We start from the raw sequence: 13467 nt of genomic DNA, 5'->3' as shown, positions 1-13467 counted from the left end.
AAGAGGAGGAGGGCTGTTTCTCAATCCGTGCTGCGCTAGCATCCTGCCCCTTTACCAATGCTGTTCTGTTGCTACTGGCCAGAGCTCCCCGCTGCAATCCACACACTGTCTCCTTCAGTTCGCCTCTGCTGCCGAGGCTTCGCTCTCATGTGATTACCACTCAGGAAATTCCTTGGCAAACACGCTTACAACCAGTCAGAGCAGAGGAAGACGGAGAGCCTTTTTTTTGTGTGTGTGTATTATTTCCAACAGCAAAGATAAAGGAATTCTGTATCTTGGATCGGTTTGAGGGGGAAAAAAAAATCACAAAACCTCACTGGGAAGTATCAGTCTGCATCAGCTGCCTGAGCTCAGGTAAGTGTCACTGTGCCCGCATCCCTGCAGAAATCAGGTAACATTCTCAGCTGTTCTGGCTGACCCAGAAGAAATGTTAAGGAAGAAATGCCTAAAACCCTGGTTGGCAAAAAAAACCCCACCTTGCTCGCTTCTGTCTGCATGCAGGCAAGAGCAGCATGAATTTCTGAAATAAATATTTGCAGTATTGTGAGCATCTGACAACTATATGGCATCCTGACTGAACATGCAATCTTTAGCAGTCTGTCTTTAGGTTTTGTCTTATACTGGAAGTACAGTGCTAGTAATATTGAAAGGCAAAACGCAGGGTGTAAGCTTCAATTGGACTTGACTGTCTATTTGACCTTTTGTGCACATATTAATTACTGCTCAGAGTTTGTGGTGAACAGGATCCTATGGGCGATTATTGCATTATAAGGACCTGATCGGTTGTATTTTTGAATTGCTCCTCTCCTGAAATGACTGAGTGGCAGAACTGACCTGTGCTTTCAGAGATCTGCATTAACCCTTTGGCTGCTGACAAACTTCTCTGACAAAGGGTAATTCAGCACTGACAGGGGATAAGTGGATGACTCATATGAAGGCAGACGTTAGTGGGGCGGAGGTTATATAGAAAATAGTACATAGCCAACAATATTATAAAGAGCAGATAATCTGTGTTTTGGTCAATGGTGTTTGAGGAAGCGATATAAGCCAGAAGACCTCATTGATTAGTGCAAGCTTGTAAGGAGATAGAGGGGATGACTCCAGGTGAATTACTTTATTGGGTGACAGGCTAACTGATGTCCTTGTGTTCTGCAACAATTCTGCAAGTCTATAGTCTGTCACTGCTGTTGTTGGAAGACAAGCAGTGGAAAACCCTTCTTTAACCATAAGCCTGAACACAAGTTTGTACAGGAAAGGCAGGAATGGCGACTGGCAGCTGTCAAAGATTGAGTCAATCTTTTCCCTCCACTTTCATTGCTGTTTCACAGTTTTATAACTGTTTCACACTGTGGTATCTTTCCAAACCACCTCACACCCCCTACCCTCTCCGTTACAAAGAGGGCTGAAGGGACTTTAAAGATAAGGCTCTGAGATGGTCTCAATTAAACATTAAACAATAATTTATTACTGAAGATCAGCAGAACCCCCTGGTGAAATTTCAGAATGACTAGGTAATGAATTACATGAAAAATAAGTCCATACAATAAGTTACATTGAAGATGTGCAGTAGTAGGGAGCATATTACATGGAAAATAACTAGTTGATGAATCCCGAGATTAAAAGATGATCATTTGGGTTAGAACGCAGGCAAACTTGGAAAGGATAATAAACACTTGGAAGTGAGTTAGAGATAGGGAATGCCAATGAATTATATGGAGGACAACGGGTGACATGACAAAGAAGCTGCCATCAACTGTACATGTCACATAGCTAAATGTCAGTAGCAGCCCCTTGACAGTGAATAGCAGGGTAATAAAAACATGGCAGTGGCAAATAAGAATAGACAGTAGCAGTGAGTTGAATCACGGGCCATAAATCAATTGAGGTGAATGAAATGGTCGAAACCTGGCAGTGAATTGTGTAGACAGCTAACAGCATATATTGAAACAGTGGCTACAGATTGCAGATATCACACCCTGTCCAAAGGAAAGGAGAAAGGGTTAAACCTGGTGGGGACAAGTGAATCAGTGCTGGGAATTTGACCAAGGACCATTTCCAAGGATATTTGAATGTATTGTACTGAGGTAAATGAGCACTTGGCAATAAATTTCAAAGAGGATAATGTTGTGCTATAAAGAGGATATCAACAGCTGGCTGTCACTTACAATGCAGGAGCTCAATACATTGACACTGGTGCTGTTAAGTGTGGAATTCTGGGTCTGAGAACATGTTTTTCAACAGCGAGGGTTTATTATTCAACAACCTGCCAAACATCCTGAAATGTGTTTGGACCAAGAATCTCAGAGGGAGCAGTGAACAGGAGTAAGTGAAGAGCTGAGCTGTTCATTACTTTGTTGGTGATCAGCCACATGAAGTGACTGCTGGTCAGGAGACAAAATCAATGAAATAAATTCCCAGTGAAAAATCACACTTTTATTCCATTTGGATTGTCTGGATTTGAATGGCTTTCTCACAATAAAATTGACAAACACTGTGACAGCTTCCTCACCTCCTCTGTTTTCACTTAAAATCAATGCAATGTGCCCAGCAAAAACTGGACATATGTGTCAAGCTGTCTCTGTAAAATTAGTCACCAGGAATCTGTTACAAATGACCGCTTGCAATGTTAGCTTTTATTTTAAATGGGTTAGAATAGCAGAGGGTTTTTATCAGAGGTTGAAGAATTATTAAGTTGCAAAAAGATTAAACAGCTCCCTCTGATGGCGTAGTGAGTAACTACAAAAAGGGACATAATCACTGAACCATTCAAATAATGATGTGAAGAGCTAGCTCATTGAAAGCGCAGAATGAAGGCAATTGTATCTTTACCAAATTCACCAAATTCATCAATGATCCTCAGGCTGTATCTTCCAAACCTAGGACCACTGCCATCTAGAAGGACATGGGGCAGCAGATACATGGGAACACCACCACCTTCAAGTTCCCCTCCAAGCCACTCACCATCCTGACTCGGAAGTATATCGCCATTCCTTTGCTGTCGCTGATTCAAAAACTTGAAATTCCCTCTCAGTTGGCATTGTGGGTCACCTCACAGCAATGGTTCAAGAAGCTAGCTCACCACCACCTTCTCAAGGGCAACTAGGGACGGGTAATAAATGGTGGCCAATTAGCAACACCCATGTCCCACAAATGAGTGGAAGAATAACTATTGAATCTGTACAAAAGGACATTCCTGTACAAGTTGACATTATGGACCATTGACGTGTGTCTCTTTGTAAGCTATCATCTCTTACCATCTTGTTTACATAGTTTTATTCAATAAAGTCTTCTTTATTACTCACAAGTTCACTCACATTGGTGGAAATGGCCACAGTAGCTTGGAATCAGAAGATGGTAAGAGCCTAATATGAAGTCCAGTGATTGGAAACCACCAGCCCCACTCAGTACTGCAAATCCAGAGGCAGGGAAATGGCCAAAGTAAAGTTCAGCAATGGTGGTGCCCAACTAGACATCAGCTTCAAGGCACATCTCAGCACTGAACCTTAGAACAGGAAAAAACACCCAAAAGGTGGAGAAAGTGCAGGGGAAACCCCCATGGCAGGACCCACGGTTAGCAACAGGAAGAAATCACTAGGCTGCAGTGAACAATAAATTTCCACACCCAGGAAGAGACTTATTCGAGAGAACACCCCTGTAGCATGAGGACAAAAAAAATTCAGTTATCTGGATAATGGGAAAAACTTTCCCTTTAATTGACCTTCTAGATTAGGTGGAGGGTGCTGTCAAAGCTGTGTATCAGCTAAGTTAGTGCTAACAGTTCAGCCGATGTCATGTTGCAAAAGCAGGTCTCAAGAAGAAGGCAGACAAGGGACAAGAGTGTATTGCATGTGATCAGCAACAGTGCGGACACCATTCTCAAGGAACGAGGTATTGTAGAAGAAAATGCGTTAAGGAATTATGCCGTTAAAGCATTCATCTTCCATTAGAGTTTGAGAAGAAATCCTATGTTTGACCTGGCAAAAAGTTAATACCATAAGCAAGGGTGGATAAGAACATAAGAACAAGGAGCAGGCGCAGGTAATCCTGGCAATTTTGCTCTGCCATTCAATACGATCATGACTAATTTCATCTTGGCCTCAACTCCACTTTTCTGCCCAATCCCCATAACCGTTTTGTAGCTGTGACTAGGTCAGTCAGATGGACCTCATAGAATATGATTCTGGATCAGTGGTGCTGGAAGAGCACAGCAGTTCAGGCAGCATCCAAAGTGCAGCGAAATCAACGTTTCAGGCAAAAGCCCTTCATTAGGAATAAAGGCAGTGTGCCAGAAGCGTGGAGAGATAAGCGAGAGGAGGGTAGGGGTGGGGAGAAAGTAGCATAGAGTACAATGGGTGAGTGGGGGAGGGGATGAAGGTGATAGGTCAGGGAGGAGAGGGTGGAGTGGATAGGTGGAAAAGGAGATAGGCAGGTGGGACAAGTCCGGACAAGTCATGGGGACAGTGCTGAGCTGGAAGTTTGGAACTAGGGTGAGGTGGGGGAAGGGGAAACGAGGAAACTGTTGAAGTCCACATTGATGCCCTGGGGTTGAAGTTTTCCAAGTGTTCTCATCTTCCACCTCGGAACCACTTCAACCCCAGGGCATCAATGTGGACTTCAACAGTTTCCTCATTTCCCCTTCCCCCGCCTCACCCTAGTTCCAAACTTCCAGCTCAGCACTGTCCCCATGACTTGTCTGGACTTGTCCTACCTGCCTATCTCCTTTTCCACCTATCCACTCCACCCTCTCCTCCTTTACCTATCACCTTCATCCCCTCCCCCACTCACCCATTGTACTCTATGCTACTTTCTTCCCACCCCCACCCTCCTCTAGCTTATCTCTCCACGCTTCAGGCTCACTGCCTTTATTCCTGATGAAGGGCTTTTGCCCGAAACGTCGATTTCGCTGCACTTTGGATGCTGCCTGAACTGCTGTGCTCTTCCAGCACCACTGATCCAGAATCTGGTTTCCAGCATCTGCAGTCATTGCTTTTACCTCATAGAATATGAGTTCACTGATTAGGGCTGTGAATCTGGGAGCCTTGGCTGACAGATAGAAACAGGAGTGTCAGAGGTTCTCCTTACTCTGAGAGCTGACTCTGAGGAAATTGGACCAATGTCCAGTACTATGTATGTGTAAATAAAGGGTGACTTGGTGATAAAATACTGGCCATGAGGAGTTGTTTCACTTTTAACTTGTTACCAATTAAAAATCTATCTATCTCCTCCTCAAATTTATTCAGTATCCCATAACCCACTGCTCTCTGAGGTAATGACTTCCTTTGAGAGAAGCAATTCATCCTCGTCTCTGTTTAAATCTGCCAGCTCCCAGCGTAAAACGTTGACCTCCCATTCAAGATTGCCTTGCAAGGAGAAATATCCGCTGTGTGTACTCTGTCAATCCCATTAGTATCTTATAAACCTCGATTAGATTATACCTCCTTCCATTCTTGTAAACTCTAAGGAGTATCAGCTGAAGCTGCTCAATCTCTCCTCGTGAGCCGCATCTTTTATCTCTGGAATTAATCTATGAATGAATTCTTCTTGGATGAAACGTTAGATGACTTTTGGCAAACAGAGGTGAAAGAAATGGCAGACAGTTGATTTTAAATTGGGTTCTGGAGCAGAGCTTTCGATCCGTTAAGATGCTTTGGTTGACACCAGGGATCCACTTTGAGACTTGGAAGGGTACAGGAATCAGAGTGAGAAGCCAGATGCATGTTATATTTTGCTGCAGTGAAAAGGAGATCGTGAGACCTTATACACAATTCCTAATCATTTCAGTTCCTTATTGAGTGAAGCGGCTTGTGAAGTTTTAAATAGCCAAAGGCATTGGAGGAGGCTGGGGACGAAGCCCACCTTCCACCATTTCTCCCAAAACAGAAACTGGAAATTGAAGGTCAAAGAAAGAGGTGGCCAGCACCCAAGGGTATTCCATGGTTTTTCAGGGTTTAGTTGCAGAGAATGAAACCAGCCCATAAGATGCTCATTTATTTGAAACTAAAATTTCAGATGTCCCTGTACTGTCAGAGTCAGGGGACACAGCTCCTAGTCCGCACAATGGTCTCTTTCAATCAGAACCAGTCCTCTCTTGAAGAAGGTAAAGAATAAATAAAATGATTTACTCATTCCACAGAACCTGCAGCAACATCAACATAGTCACCATTAGTTAATGAAGTTTAGATAGTCAGATCACCTCTGGGAAAGTGGCCTTGTGCTGGTCCAGTCTATAGTGAAAGCAAGTGTTGCTTCAGAAATTGCGACAGCCGGGAGAGTGACCCCAAAGTCTCAGCTGCTGGCAACAATGGAGTTAGAAAGAGCTCTGCGGTCATACCAGACTCAGAACTCGAAAACAATTGAAGCTACAATCAGGCTGAATGGAGCCGCAGAGTCACAGGCAGAAGCCAATTGTATACAACAAGTTATAGCAATGGCGCACAGAGAACATCACTGTAAGTGTGGAGTGTTTACAGAAAAAAAAACTTCAAACCGCAGCAAAGGCCCATAGACGGAAAATGCAACAACTTCTAGTAACTAATAGGAAGCCACCCAGACAGGCAGAGGTGTTCGAGTACAAAGTGGATCTTGTAAATATACAATGTGTTGAAATTGTTGATCATAAGAATATAAGAAATAGGAGCAGGAATAGGCCATCTGAGCCTGCTCCGTTATTCATGGATTCCACCTGCTCACCATAACCCTTAATTCCTTTAATGTTCAAACATCTATCTATCTTTGCCTTAAAAACATTCAATGAGGCAGCCTCAACTGCTTCACTGGGCCGAATGCAGGGGAGCTGGGGGCCAGCCCAATGACCAGTCATTGGAGAAATGTCAAGGACATACACACGTCCTACAAACTCTCTGAGAACCAGGTGTGTTGCTGGAAATCCGTCCCTGAAGCACAAGAGACCTGTGGGGTTCCAGCAAGAGCATTAGCAGTTTTAAATGTTCATGGCTGAATGATAATGGGAAAAAGAGGTAAAAGAACTTTGGGGAAGATGCAGAATGAAGGGAATTGTATCTTCTACTCTGAGTACAGCCACTAAACTGCAGTATAGGTCATAGTGACTTCAGTTCACATGGAGCTGGAGGCTGAGTATGCAGGGCTCCAAGTCTGACTTTTTCTTTTACCATCCTGATATAGTTCTGTTCAATTAAACCTATTGCAGTTCACTCACAAGAATGTAGATCTCACATTACTACATTTATAATTGATCCATATTCTTGCTAAGCTGAGTAAGTGCATGACGATGCAGCACTCTGCAAGATATTATGCCCACCTTGTATTCTGATAAATAATGTCTGTGTAGACACACGCAAAAAATATAATAGAACCATACACTCAAACAAAGCTTTGACAAAGGGTCAGTTACACTAGAAACGTCAGCTCTTTTCTCTCCTTACAGATGCTGCCAGATCTACTGAGATTTTCCAACATTTTCTCTTTTGGTTTCAGATTCCTACATCCGCAGCAATTTGCTTTTATTCAAAGGATGTGCACAATAACAACATTTAAAGGGAATATTGCTCCTGACCCTCGAGTGCCCCAAAAGATCTCATAGCCAATGAAATGTTCTTGAAGTGTAGTCATTGTTGTTTTCAAATTTCTCCAAAGCCTTGCCCTTTACTATCTCCATGAAACCCTCCAGCAATCCTCTGCAATCTCTGAAATCGGCCAATTCTTCCTACCTTTTGTATATCCCTGATTTCATCATTATACCATTGGCTTTCGCCTGCCTAGGCCCTCAGCTCTGAAATGTCTTCTCTAAACCTCTCTGCATCTCTGACCCCCTTTTATATATGGAACCAATCTCTTCAAACATACACCTTCCCATCCGTATGTGGCTCAGTGTCATCCAGTCATGGAGTTATACAGCTTGGAAACAGACCCTTTGGTCAACTCATCCATGCGGATCAGATATCCTAAATTAATCTAGTCACGTTTGCCAGGATTTTGTCCATCCCTCCAAACCCTTGCTATTCATATACCCACCCCGATGCCTTTTTCATGTTGTAGTTGTACCAGCTCATTCCATACATGCACCACCTCTTTCCCTCTCACCTTAAACCGGTGCCCTCTCGCTTTGGACTCCCCTACCCTTGGCAAAAGACCTTGGCTATTCATCCTATCCACCTACAACACTCCAGGGGAAATAGACCCAGCCTATTCAGCCTCTCTCTATAGCTCAAACCCTCCAACCTCAGCAACATCCTTGTAAACCCTTTCAAATTTAACAACATCCTTCCTATATCAAGGAGACTAGAACTAAATGCAGTATTCCAAAGTGGCCTAACCAATTTCTTGTACAGCTGCAACAGAGCATCCCAATTCCTATAGTCAACGCACTAAGGGGAACAGTAATGGAGCTCATCATATTGTTTATGTAACATGGGAACTCAAATTTATAACTTTAGTAGAGGCTGTGGCATGGTCTAGATAGACTGTGGTTGTGATGTGTAGCTGCTACCTTGGCTTGTTCCTTTAAAATTATGGCTCCAATAGACACCTCCATGGAGCTATTGTAGTCTGAGGTCATTCACAGAACTGTTACAATTGAATGGTGATATGAGGATCCAGGTCAGTGACTCACTTTCCATTGCAAACCTTCTGATGAATGCAATGCAATGTTAGGAACAATGTGACATTGAAAAAGTGATTTCCCTGAGTGGTTTTAATTCTCGTAATTAACCACACTGTGGTAGCTCTATGCCCTGAGTCTCATTCACTAATTGGGAAGACCTTGGGAACCTGGAAGAACACAAGATTTAAATCGCCCATATTGATAAAAGGAATTTAATTCATAGTAAATGTTATCCTAACAGTACATTTAATTAATTTACCGTAAACCTTGACCTCTTAATATCCTTATTGCGAAACTAATTCTCAGTAGCAACTAGCAACCATAGTGGGAGACTTATAACAATGGCCTGGACAAATTGCAAACATATTTTGATCTAATTGATTTTAGCTTTTGCTTTATCTTCAACCGTGATTTGTCACTTTCATGTATCCTTACTATGTCGTGACATGATCCTTCTCGCGTCTGACTCTGTCTAAATGTGATTCAAAATCTCCCTGGCAATTCAGTTCTGATTTTGTCCTTCTGCAGGGAGATGAGGTTTGACTCAACTCAATGCATTGTGAACCAGGCACTAAGAATTTGTACAAAGTATGACGCAAAAAGTGTGACTGACAGAACTGTTAATACAAGCAGACTTTTGCACTCAGCTTTTAGCTCTGACAAGATCCAGATCGATGCTAAAAATAGTGTCTTGTCCCGTATGCCTTTCTCTTGCCCCCACCCCGAGGGATTTTTGGGGAGGAAAGATAGGGGCTATTCATCACACATGGTGGTTAGCCGATCTGATGTAAGGTTACTTAAGGTCAATTGAAAAAGGCTGACTGGCATTTTCCAGTAAGCCTCCAGGCTCCTAAAGGCAATAGAGGCAAATTGGATGCCGGGAGCAGGCCTGGCTTCAAAAGCTATCTTTCATGTCAGATGTTAAAGGAGATTGGAGAGAGTGTTGCCATTTTGAAGTATCCCTCCCTTACTCATCTTCCACTGCAACCTGCAGCTGCTTTCAAACTGTAAGGCCGCAGATTGACCTTCCCATTTCCAAAGAGGAGAAAGTGAGGACTGCAGATGCTGGAGATCAGAGCTGAAAATGTGTTGCTGGCAAAGTGCAGCAGGTCAGGCAGCATCCAAGGAACAGGAAATTCGATGTCCTGATGAAGGGCTTATTCCCGAAACGTCGAATTTCCTGTTCCTTGGATGCTGCCTGACCTGTTGCGCTTTTCCAGCAACACATTTTCAGCTTCCCATTTCCAAAGCCCACTGACAGACATTCTGCCCTCTGCCCATTAATTGGACTCCGTGGGGAAGATCACAATGAGAGCCTGTCTCTCACTCAGTCCATCAGACCCACTTGTCAGATCAAGGAGAAAGTTGTGCTCTTTGTATCATATCTCCTGCACACACCGAGTCAGACATTAGAGAGTTGAACAGTGGGAAGAGGGATATATGCTTGTGATTTTTGAGAAGATTTGTAGCTCAGGTTGAGGTTCTGGTTATAAGTTTGCTCATTGATCTGGAAGGTTTATTTTCAGATGTTTCATCACCATGACAAGGTAACATCATCAGTGAAAGCCTCTGGTGAAGTGCTGGTGTTATGTCCCACTTTCTATTTATCTGTCTTTGTTTCTTAAGGTGGGTGATATCATTTCCAGTTCTTTTTTCTCAGCGGATGGTAGATGGGGTGCAAATGGATGTGTTTGTTGATGGAGTTCTGGTTAGAATGCTAGGCCTCTAGTAATTCCCGTGCATGTCCCTGTTTGGATTCTCCGATGATGGATGTGTTGTCCCAGTCAAAGTAGTGTCCTTGCTCATCTGTATGTTGGGATACTAGTGATAGTGAGTCATGTCTTTTAGTGGCTAGTTGATGTTCATGTATCCTGGTAAGGATACTGTTAATAGCAGAAGCAGTAATGCAGAGACTTAAACAAATAGCTCTCCCAACTATTCAACCCAAACTTTGGGTCTTCTACATGAATGACACCTTTGTGATTACAAAACGGAACAAATTAGAGGAAACCTCCAAGACCATCAACAATACCCTGACTGGCATAAAATTCACAAATGACAAGGAGAATGACGACAGACTCCCATTCCTAGATGTCACAGTAGAGCAAACATTTAACGGAGAACTTCAAACCAGCGTCTGCAGAAAAACAGCACACAAAGACCAAATACTTAACTACAGAAGCAATCATCCCAACACCCCCAAACAGAGCTGCATCATGACATTATTTCAATGAGCCACAACACACTGCAGCACCCAGGAATAACAACCAGTTGAAAAATAAAACCTATACAGTGTATTCAGGAAAAATGAATACCCAATCAACACAGTCCATTGATTTCTCAACAACAAACCCAACAACAACATCAGACACAATGTTCCCAGAAACTCTAGCCCATTACCTTACATCAAAGACATCTCTGAAATGACTTCCAGACTGCTCAGACCTCTTGGCATCATGGTAGCCCACAAACCCACCAACACACTAAAACAGCAGCTAATGAACCTAAAGGACCCTATACAAACAACCAGCAAAATGAGTGTCATTTACAAAATACCATACAAGGACTATAACAAACACTACATTGGACAAACAGGCAGAAAACTAGCAACCAGGATACCTGAATATCATTGAGCCACCAAAAGACATGACCCACATCACTCGTATCCTTGCATACAGACGATCAAGGACACTACTTTGACTGGGACAACACATCCATCGTAGGACAAGCCAAACAGGAACATGCATGAGAATTCCTACAGGCCTGGCATTCTAATCAGAACTTCATCAATAAACGCATCGATTTGCACCCCATCTATCATCCTCTGAGAAAAAGAACTGGAAATGACATCACCCACCTTAAGAAACCAAGACACATAAATAGAAAGTGGGACATAACACCAGCGCTTCACCAAAAGTTCTCACGGATGATATTACCTAGTCATGGCATCGAAACATCTGAAAACAAACCTTCCAGCTCAGTGAGCAAACTTACAACCTGAGGGATAAATGCGTTCATCAAAAGAATTTGGAGAGAAATTTGTCAGAGGTCTTGCCATAGTTTGGGAAACAATTATTTTAGTTTGATCGATCCACATTGACAATAATAATACCGCTACATGTATAAATCTGAAAGGGAAGTAAAGAGGAAGTTAACTTTCTGCTCTCTATTCCACTGGGGTTGGATCTTTAAAGTGAAGCCCATAGAAGCTTCAAAATCTTCATTGTTTAACTTCCCTCTTTGCTCATTTATCAATGAGCTCGGCACTGGTACTCAATCCACTGATGTAGAGACCTTTGAAAAAAGAATTGTTTGTCTGAGACTTTTGTTCAGAACTTAAGTTTCCCCAAAACTTAAACACTGATATCATTCTTTGTGAAATTGTTAATTATCAGCAATACAATCACTAGTTTGAGAATAAATATATCTCTAACTGTTTTGAATCATGTGATTACTCTCTGTATGAGCTATTGATTTGTCAAACTTAGACTTGTACAGCAAAGAAACAGGCCCTTCAGACTATGATGTTGTGCTGAACATGATGCCAAATTAAACTACTCCCTTCTGCCTGCCCTTGGTCCATATCCCTCTATTCCTTGCATATTCGTGTGCTTATCCAAAAGACCCTTAAATATTCCCATCGTGTCAGCCTCCATTCACCACCCCTGGCAGTGTGTTCCAGACTCCTACCACTCTCTAGCAAGAGCTCTGACAAATTTCTCTCCAAATTCTTTTGATGAACGCATATATCCCTCAGGTTGTAAGTTTGCTCGCTGAGCTGGAAGGTTTGTTTGCAGACTTTTCAATGCCATGCTAGGTAACATTATCCGTGAGAACTTCTGGTGAAGCGCTGGTGTTATGTCCCACTTTCTATTTATACGTCTTGGCTTCTTAAACTTGCCCCTCACATCTCCTTTGAACTTTACCCCTCTCACCTTAAACGCAAAGCCCCCTAATTTTAGATTTCAACTCTGGGAAAAAGAATTTGACCATCAACCCTTTCTACGCATCACATAATTTTATCGGCTTCTATCAGGTCTCCCCTCAGCTTCTGCCACTCCAGGGAAAACAACCTGAGTTTTTCTAGCCTCTCCTTATAGCTCTAATCCAGGCAGCATCCTGGTAAAACCCTTCTGCACTTTCTCCAAAGCCTCCACATCCTTCCTGTGATGTGGTGTCTGGCATTGAACGCAATAATCTGAGTGCGGCCAAATCAAAGTTCTTTAAAACTGCCTTGCTCTGTCTCCCATCATCCTTCCATTTCCCCCTCCCTTTTAAAAGCAACACCAATTCTCTTTTTAAGGTCTCTCTGAATTTATTTCCACCCCTTTTTCAGGCAATGCATTCCAGACCATAACAACTCTGTTCTGTTCTGGTTAATTACATTCCTGAACAAGGTTGTGAAGATAGTTTTCAATCTAGCTGTATTAATATTTTCCCATTGTCTCACTACCTGTAAAATGGACTCCTTAGCTTCTTTCAGTACTTTGTGATACGTATTACCAAACCTGAAGGATTTATTTGTTTTAAACCTTTTAACCCAGTCGAGGACTTTTAATTCCTTTAGATGGAAGACTTAAGTTTTAGGATGATGGGTGCTGTAAGTGTTCTTCTTTGTGAATGTTTTAAGACAAGAGTTCTTCAGGGTCGGAACTATTTCAAACACACCCTGAGTTTTAAGCTACATAATTGATTCTTACAACGATCTCATAGTTATAGGCCTCCGCACTATTGCAGAAATGAAAGTGTTCTATTACACTGTAATATTTCAACTCAACAGAAAACACATTTTCCTCGATCATTATTCTTTTTAGTTCAGTTGTAATTTGTGAAATTTGATCTTGCTAATGTGGGGAATGGATTTGCATGATCCGTATGTTTTTTTG

At 42.4% G+C, this 13467-nt stretch overlaps 1 protein-coding gene across 2 annotated transcripts in view; it reads left to right on the top strand.

Annotated features, from left to right (window-relative positions):
* Window positions 1–289: 289 nt before the first annotated feature.
* Window positions 290–13467, top strand: part of LOC132827395 (apoptosis-inducing factor 3) — a 131980-nt gene continuing 118802 nt past the window's right edge. For both annotated transcript variants that reach the window (XM_060844063.1, XM_060844062.1), the window contains exon 1: window positions 290–354. The gene's annotated coding sequence lies outside the window, so the exon portion shown is untranslated. The remainder of the gene's footprint in view (window positions 355–13467) is intronic.

Source organism: Hemiscyllium ocellatum, chromosome 24 (assembly GCF_020745735.1).
Source record: "Hemiscyllium ocellatum isolate sHemOce1 chromosome 24, sHemOce1.pat.X.cur, whole genome shotgun sequence".
NCBI lineage: Eukaryota > Metazoa > Chordata > Chondrichthyes > Orectolobiformes > Hemiscylliidae > Hemiscyllium > Hemiscyllium ocellatum.
Note: the sequence above shows the minus strand (reverse complement) of the source record. Positions and strands in the feature narration are given on the sequence as shown.